Raw genomic sequence first — 7,626 nt, 5'->3', positions numbered from 1 at the left:
GAGCACTGGTCACTCATTTATGTATTCACGTGGTCGATTTAATTGATAAAGTTTTATGAATAGAGTTTTACTTAAAATAAGAAATATCATTGAAGTAAAAACTCTGTGAAATTGAAAACAGTTTTCTTTGCAAGTTGTTTCTTGTTTTATTGTAATTTTTATTTTTTACTTTTATTTTTTTTTTTTTTTTAGGAATTACTTTTATTTATTCTCAAAAATAATAAGAAGTCTATTTAGCTTTTCTAATCCACATGTGCACTTGTTCACTCTCTTCACAAGACTCGATTAAAAGAGTTGAAGAGAAAAAATACAGTTGAAGCAAAAACTTGGTTCGACAAGGAGTTTTCGAACACTGTACCAAGAAAATCCACTATCAAGGATTCGTATGCTAAGTTTAGACGTGATGACGTTTTACGACAATCGGGTCTAAGCAATAGGGACGGACCTGTATTTTCATTTCGCTAAGAACTGTCAACTCGGTATCATTCCTCGAAATATTTTCGGAAATGTTTTCTACCGCTTTAACTACAAACGTACTGGATGCCCGAAAGCGGTTGTTACCGACGAAAACATCAAAATAGTCCACAAAATAATTTTGGATGGCCGTAAAGTGAAGTTGGACGATATAGCAGGCACCTTCAAGATATCAATTGAACGTGTACAACATATCATTGAAGATTACTTGGGTAACAGAAAGCTCTTTTCAATGTGGGTGCTGGGCGAGCTCTCTTTTGACCAAGAGCAGCGATGAGTTTATGATTCGAAGCAGTGTTTGGAGATGTTCAAGCATAATACACCCGAGTTTTTGAATCGATATGTGACAAAAGATGAAACATGACGCCATCTTTTCACAACGAAGTCCAATCGAGAGCCTTTCGGAGTGGATTGCTTCGATGAACCCACTGCAAAGCTTGAGTCGACTAGCAAAGTTATGGCGTATGTATTTTGGGATGCGCATGGAATAATTTTTATTAACTATCATGAAAGGCGGAGAGGCCATCAATACTGACAAAGCGTTCTGGACCGTTTGAAAGACAAAATATCCGAAAAACGTTCGGAGTTGAAGAAAAAGACAGTATTGTTTGGCCAAGTCAAGCACAAGTCCGTGAAAAAGTGGCTGTAAATTCATTAATTGGGCTCCGACTTGCTTCCGCATCCACAGTATTCTACAGACCTAGCCTCCAGCGACTATTTCCTGTTCTCCGATCTCAAAAGAATGTTCGATAAGAGGAAGTTTTTGTCTATTGAAGAGGTGATCGCCAAAAGTGAGACTTAYTTTGAAGCAAAGAAAAATTGTTCTACAAAAATATTAACGAAAACTTGCAGGGTTATTTTAATCAATGTATCACTTTTAGAGGGAACTATTATATAATATATAGAATAAAAATTTGTGTTTACTATGGTAGAACGGGCACTTTTGATATGATCTGTTATCCACTTGAATTCTGCAAAAAAACAATTTCGATAGCTCCGCAAAGCTTGTATCCTTTCTCTATTTGACCAAGCCAATTGTTTGTTCGATTCGTCACGCTCCAAATTTTGGCCAAACGAAGACAGCTGTTAGTTGCTGGCAAAAAACAGCGTTACCAATGTTTGTTGATCTAAGCGCTTATTTTATACACTCTCTGTGCCATTTAAGCTTAGCTTAAAGATTATGCATGCTTCATTTCACGCTTAAAAAGTGAAAGATCATGCAAGACTGCCGACTGCGCTGTGATCGCTGTAATGTCTTCGGCCATATTTTCGATTGTTTCAACTTGAAAGCACTATCATTAAATGGTAACTTTAATTATAACCTCATTTTTTGCTGTTTTCGAGCACAGCTTCAACATAAAAAGTGCTTACAACAACGCATAGCTCGCTGATTCAGCACTTCTTGTCGCCTTTCCGTGTTCTTATAATTGTTTTTGTTCTTTTTTTGTTACACTCTTGCAGTGAAAACTAGTTTCAGTACGCTAGCGATGCTTGAAGTCAACTACCGTTTTGCTGTGCTCGGCACGTAGTCCCCAAACTCTTACAGCCATAGCGCTTTTATTTTGCCAGCTCATTTGCTCCACGTCTTTGTAGTGCTTTTATGATAGTTTTATTGTTGTTGTAGCATAAATACCGCGCTTTGCTTTTTGCCAGCTTCTTAATTTTTATTGGTCTTTTTATGACTGTTTATTTTTACGCTTTAACGAGTGGCTCACTTTGTCACATCTGCGACTCGAACGCGGCGTACTCTTCAGTGGTTCCATTATATGCAACGGTTGGCAACTTCAGCTTGTTTGCTTGAAAATGTTTTTTTTTTGTTTTCAAATTTTTTTCGCCTTAGAAAACTCATAAGCCAACGCGCCTGTGATGAACACCGATTGTGTTACCATTCCGTTAACCCGGTGGAAAACTCGGAGGTGCGCTGAGAAATCTAATGCGAGTACTTTATTGTGGATTTTCGGGATGATTTTCGGTGGATTCAAACTATAATATATCTTGCGGAACCGATTCGAAAATGCTTGTAAATAACTTTTTATGGACCTGTTTGGAACCAAGTGCAGCCAGGTCCTCTTCCACCTGGTCTTTCCAACGGAGTGGAGGTCTTCCTCTGCTTTCCGTGGCGGGTACTACGTCGAATATGTCCATTCGGTCTAAGTGACTTAGCCACCTTAGCTAATTCGCTGAACTATATCAATGCGTTCGTATATCTCCTACAACCCATCGTTCCAGCATATGCGACATTCGCCGTTGCCACTATGCAAAGGATCATAAATCTCCTGCAAAACATTTCCCTCGAAATCTCATCAGATGCACCATAAATCTGCCACAGAACCTTACTCTCGAAAACTCGTAACTTCGACTCATCAGATGTTGCTTCTGCAACAAATAGTAATATGATAATAATGAGTGACTTATAGAGTTTGGTCCTTGTTCATCGAAATGCCGTCTTACTATTCCCTTATACTTAATTCCAATTTGAAGCCATAGGCAATTTGAAGACATAAAATATAATAACTTTTTGGACCATTCAAGCTACCAAAATTAAATATAAAACTCTCTTGCCTTATATTTATGAACTCATCCGAAACCTGTAAGTTATGTATGCCATAAATCCGGAGGTATCTCTCCACAGCTCAATATTACTTCAAATCTGATCACCATTGCTCTAGTAATATCATATTTGGACCATTCTACAACCCACAGTCACAAAGATACTTCATGCTGGGCTCGTCGTTTCGATCGGTTCATTTATTGACATTTCAATTTTCTGCATTCGACGCTTCATCAATCGTCCGTTTGCTTCTTTGCATCTGTGAAAGCCTGGCTTTGTGCTCATATTGATTTGTTTATTTATCTCGCTGCATTTGCATGCATTTTTGCTGTTGTTTTTGCAAATTAATAACTCTAATAAAATGCTAATAATATTGTGTGCCAGTTTGGTTTAATGATACTCATTAAGATTGGTGTTCTATTCTGGGATTGGAATGTTTAAATGATCGCGTGAATGAGTTTCATTTGTTTTGCGCTCGAGATTTTATTGTAAATATTTTATTATTAGCTGGGAATTGTGTTTAGATTTAGTATATAAAATTGTTATGACGTTCTGTGGACTCAATAAGTTTTGATTTGGTTTGTTAGGAAGCGCCTTGGGTGGTCAAAAGCTTGGAAGCATTTAATTATTTCAGTTTAGATGACAGAAGAAATGTTTTCCTTTATTGGACGAAAGATATGTTCGTTCGATACTTAAAAATATTGAAGAAATCCGGCGGTTAAGCGCACAGTTCGGTTTCACCGAGTCTGTTAAAAAAAAATGCATTTAGAAGAAGAACCATCACCCGCATAATCTTTTCAAGCCTTTTGAAACCTACTTTGTGAAAATACAAATTAAGTTCGCCAGTGTATGATCTTTGTCCATTCAATTTCGAATGAAAAAGTGTGTTGAAATTTTTGTCGCTTTTTAATAAGTGAATTCCATTGGCTTTTTGGTTTTTCTTCAGGAACCTTAGTTTCTTATGCCGTGAGAGGAACTTTTCAAAGTAGGGTTTTTCAAAGTATGAGTTTTCGTCATTAGACTCAAGTAGGGGATTTTTTGTCGAATAGGAACTCATCCCTGATAGAAGCTTTTATAGAAGCCAACCATGGAGGAGAGGGAAAGTCAGGCATTGGTTGCTTTAAATTGTAGCAAAGGAGCTATTGGGACGCTGTGAGATCTCTCACCAAAAGTTGTGCTTTTGCTTTACGAAATTAAAAGTTCTGTGGTGTATTTGTCTGGTGGAGAGCGCTCGGTAAATCCACACTCGCTAAACAGCTAAAACGTGTTCAATGAGCGGATCTCGTTGGCAACAGTGTTGCACTACGAACAACACCAAAAATGGCACATAATTCGATATGGCATTGTGGTTTGCTATCAAACTCCGGGAAACAAGAAATATTAAGGATCTTAGTGAGAGACATTCTAAAATCCTCTCTTATTTCGACTGCGTACCTGATAACTTGGACCACTGCACCGCGGAGTTTACTGTTAGAGTTAATTTCTCGAGCACATACCTCCGAGAGATGTCTGGGGCGGAGTCGCTGGAGAAGAAGCACAGTGGTTTGAAGTTCATGGGAACTTTTGGACGGGAGTCTTCTGTAGCAGCGTCTTTCAAGCTGTGGCTGCTTTTAGGGAGGTATGCATCCACTCGTTAATGTGAGCTCAAAGCTAGTCAAGGAGTACATGCCTTTCTGGTAGTACCATCAAACTGCTTCCATATCCATCTTGCATGGGTATCTTGCCACAGCGGAAACATTGTAAAGCCGATGAGCTTGCAAGAATCCATACACAAATATCATCAAAATTGGGACCAACAGTTTTTTCTATGTCTTTATACACTCGGACGCTGTATTTATAGGCTTCGTACGAGCTCAGCAATGAGCACTTGTGGGGTTGTAAAAGCTTTCTGGTCAAGAGCTTTTTTCAGGGTTGTATTTTCAAGGTTTCAATTTAGGAAATCAAAAATTAAAAAAAATAAAATAAAATTTAAAAAATTAAGAAGAAAAAAAATGAAAAATGTAATTAAATTTTTTTTTCATTTTCAGGAAATCAAAAATCTACTTAGCGGTCTAAATCTAAATTTTTTTGGTAAGTTAAATCTAAACACTATTTGATCAAATCTGACTTGGACTACAAAAAAAAAATATATTTGCTTTTACCGGAAGCAATAAATATGTACGTATTAGAGATCCCTTGTGAAAATGTATGGACTAAACTGGTTAAAGGAAAACACCTTGCAAAGAAGATTCTATGAAATTCAGTCGTTTTACGCAAATTACGTCTATAACTCATGCAACTATTTCTGTATATAAATGTATGTATGTATGTGTATATTAAAAGCCACTTCCCTTACTTAACCCCCAAAAAGTCATTAGTACTTCCTTTCTCCACAATTGTAAATTAAAATTTCATTGAGTCGAAGACAAGTTCACAAGTTACTCACACACACCTACATACATACATATCTGCCCACCCTGTATGAAAACAATAATATTTAAATTGAGCCATGCCAGACAACTGCCTAAATGACAGTGTTGAAACTTAAGTGTTTGCTGACCAATTGAAAAATGAGCGAAATAAATATATGCAAAATGGAAAAAGGAAAAATAAAGAAATGAAAAAAAATATGTGAGAACAAGCATATCGGAAAGCAAACTGCACAAATGTCCAATGCTCAATTGAATGACAGCAAATACACTTGAGCATGCCAACATACCACACATGTGTTTGTAGTTGTTGTTGTGTGTAGGCAGTTGATGTGAATATCTGTGCAGCAATTGTCGAAGTGACGCGCTGCGAGTCCAATGGGAAGGTGGCACCCCAAAAGCCCAAAATGTGTCGCAGTCGCAGATATGTAAAAATATATATACATCCACACATGCACATATATGTATATATGAATTGTTTTTATCATGCATGAAAATATGCAAATTTGCAATGAGTAGCCCACAAAGGAAGCTGCCGTCCGACACTTCACTGCCCTAAAGCCATAGCTTATACCCTGCTAAATATATATGTCTATTTGTACTGCAATAACGGTGGATATGTAGATATGTCTCTACAGGGGTTACACGGCTTAACCATTCGTTCCAATTGCTTACTTGGTCAGGTTCATCGGCACTCGCACCCACCCGAGTGTCTAGTGGTGCACCGGAGATATTCATATTCGTTATCACGAGGCTGGTTGTTGTTTGTTGTTGTAGTAATGAGTGCACGAATTTGCATTCTATATATAAATATATAGAATAAAACTATACATATGTACATCAGTATATCGATATGTCTCTGTTACAGTTGTGGCTGTTTGCTGCCAATTGTAGTTGCAAATGATTACCGTTGTTGTTGTAATTTGTTGAGGAAACAGTGTGTTGGAAGTAAAAAAATTATGCAATATTTTCAAGATTACAAAGAACACGACATACTTGTTTATTGTAATTTTGTTTTACAGTTTTTTTGTGGTAGGGTTGCCAGCTGGCTTAATTTAAAAATAAAAAAATTTAAAGATGTATGTAGTCAAAATATTAAAAATAAAATTTTTGAAAATTGATATAAAATATTTTGGTAATAAATGTATATAGAATAGGGTTGCCACATTGCTAGAAATTAATTTTTTTAAATTATTAAAAATTTAAGAAAGGAAAGTATTAAACAGTAAAAAAATTTATATAAGAAATTTTTTTAAAAAATGTATGTAGAATAGGGTTGCCACATTTCTAGAAATTTTAATATGTAGACGAATTTAAAAGGAAAATATTAGACAATAATATAATAATAAGAATTTATTACGTTCGTTATTTTCTTTTAAAAAAAATTTGGACGAAGGAGTTGCCAGCTGTCTCTATTTAAATTAAAATTAAATTAAAGTTTAAACTTATGATATGTTTGTAGTCAATATATTAAAAAAAATTATTTTCGAAAGTTGATATAAAATATTTTAATAAAAAATATATATAGAATGGGGTTGCCACTTTTCTAAAAATTGTAAATGACAGTGAAAAGTTCAAGAAAAAAAAAATTAAACAGTAAACAAAAATACGTCATTTATTACATTAATTTTTTATTTCCTTAGAAAAAAAAAATGTGGGGTTGCCAGAAATTGTAAATTGCAGTGAAAAGTTCAAGAAAAAAAATTAAACAGTAAACAAAAATACGTCATTTATTACATTCATTTTTTATTTTCTTAAAAAAAAAAGTGGAGTTGCCAGCTGTCTCGAAAAAAAATTGACGATTTTTAGGTATGAGATTGATAAAAGATAAAACTTTACAACATTGCTATAATTAAATCATTTTAATAAAAAAATATATACAGAATAGGGTTGCCACTTTTCTACAAATTATAAAATGGCACTGAAAAGTTTAAGAAAGGAAAATATTAAACAGTAACCAATAATACGTCATTTAATACGTTCACTTTTAATTTTCATAAAAAATTGATGAAGGAGTTGCCAGCTAAAAAGTATTTAATAGTAAAACAATTTGTTAAAAGCTGAAGTTTAAGTTTTTTAGGGTCAGTGGTATCCTGTGAAACATCCCCTCTAAAGGCTCTGGAGGTTAGCCTCGACATACAGTTCATGATACGATGCCGTATTTCCTCCTACTATAGAAAAAGGAAAAAAAGG

At 35.2% G+C, this 7,626-nt stretch overlaps 1 protein-coding gene across 4 annotated transcripts in view; it reads left to right on the top strand.

The window, feature by feature from the left end:
- LOC108967392 (protein unzipped) overlaps window positions 1-7,626 on the top strand; it is a 106,175-nt gene that overhangs the window by 36,522 nt on the left and 62,027 nt on the right. For all 4 annotated transcript variants that reach the window (XM_018930770.1, XM_018930769.1, XM_018930772.1 and 1 more), the window contains exon 3: window positions 5,053-5,095. The gene's annotated coding sequence lies outside the window, so the exon portion shown is untranslated. The remainder of the gene's footprint in view (window positions 1-5,052; window positions 5,096-7,626) is intronic.

The sequence above is a fragment of the Bactrocera latifrons genome, unplaced genomic scaffold, assembly GCF_001853355.1.
Source record: "Bactrocera latifrons isolate USDA-ARS-PBARC rearing strain unplaced genomic scaffold, ASM185335v1 scaffold_186, whole genome shotgun sequence".
NCBI lineage: Eukaryota > Metazoa > Arthropoda > Insecta > Diptera > Tephritidae > Bactrocera > Bactrocera latifrons.
This window is presented reverse-complemented; position numbering and strand designations above follow the sequence as displayed.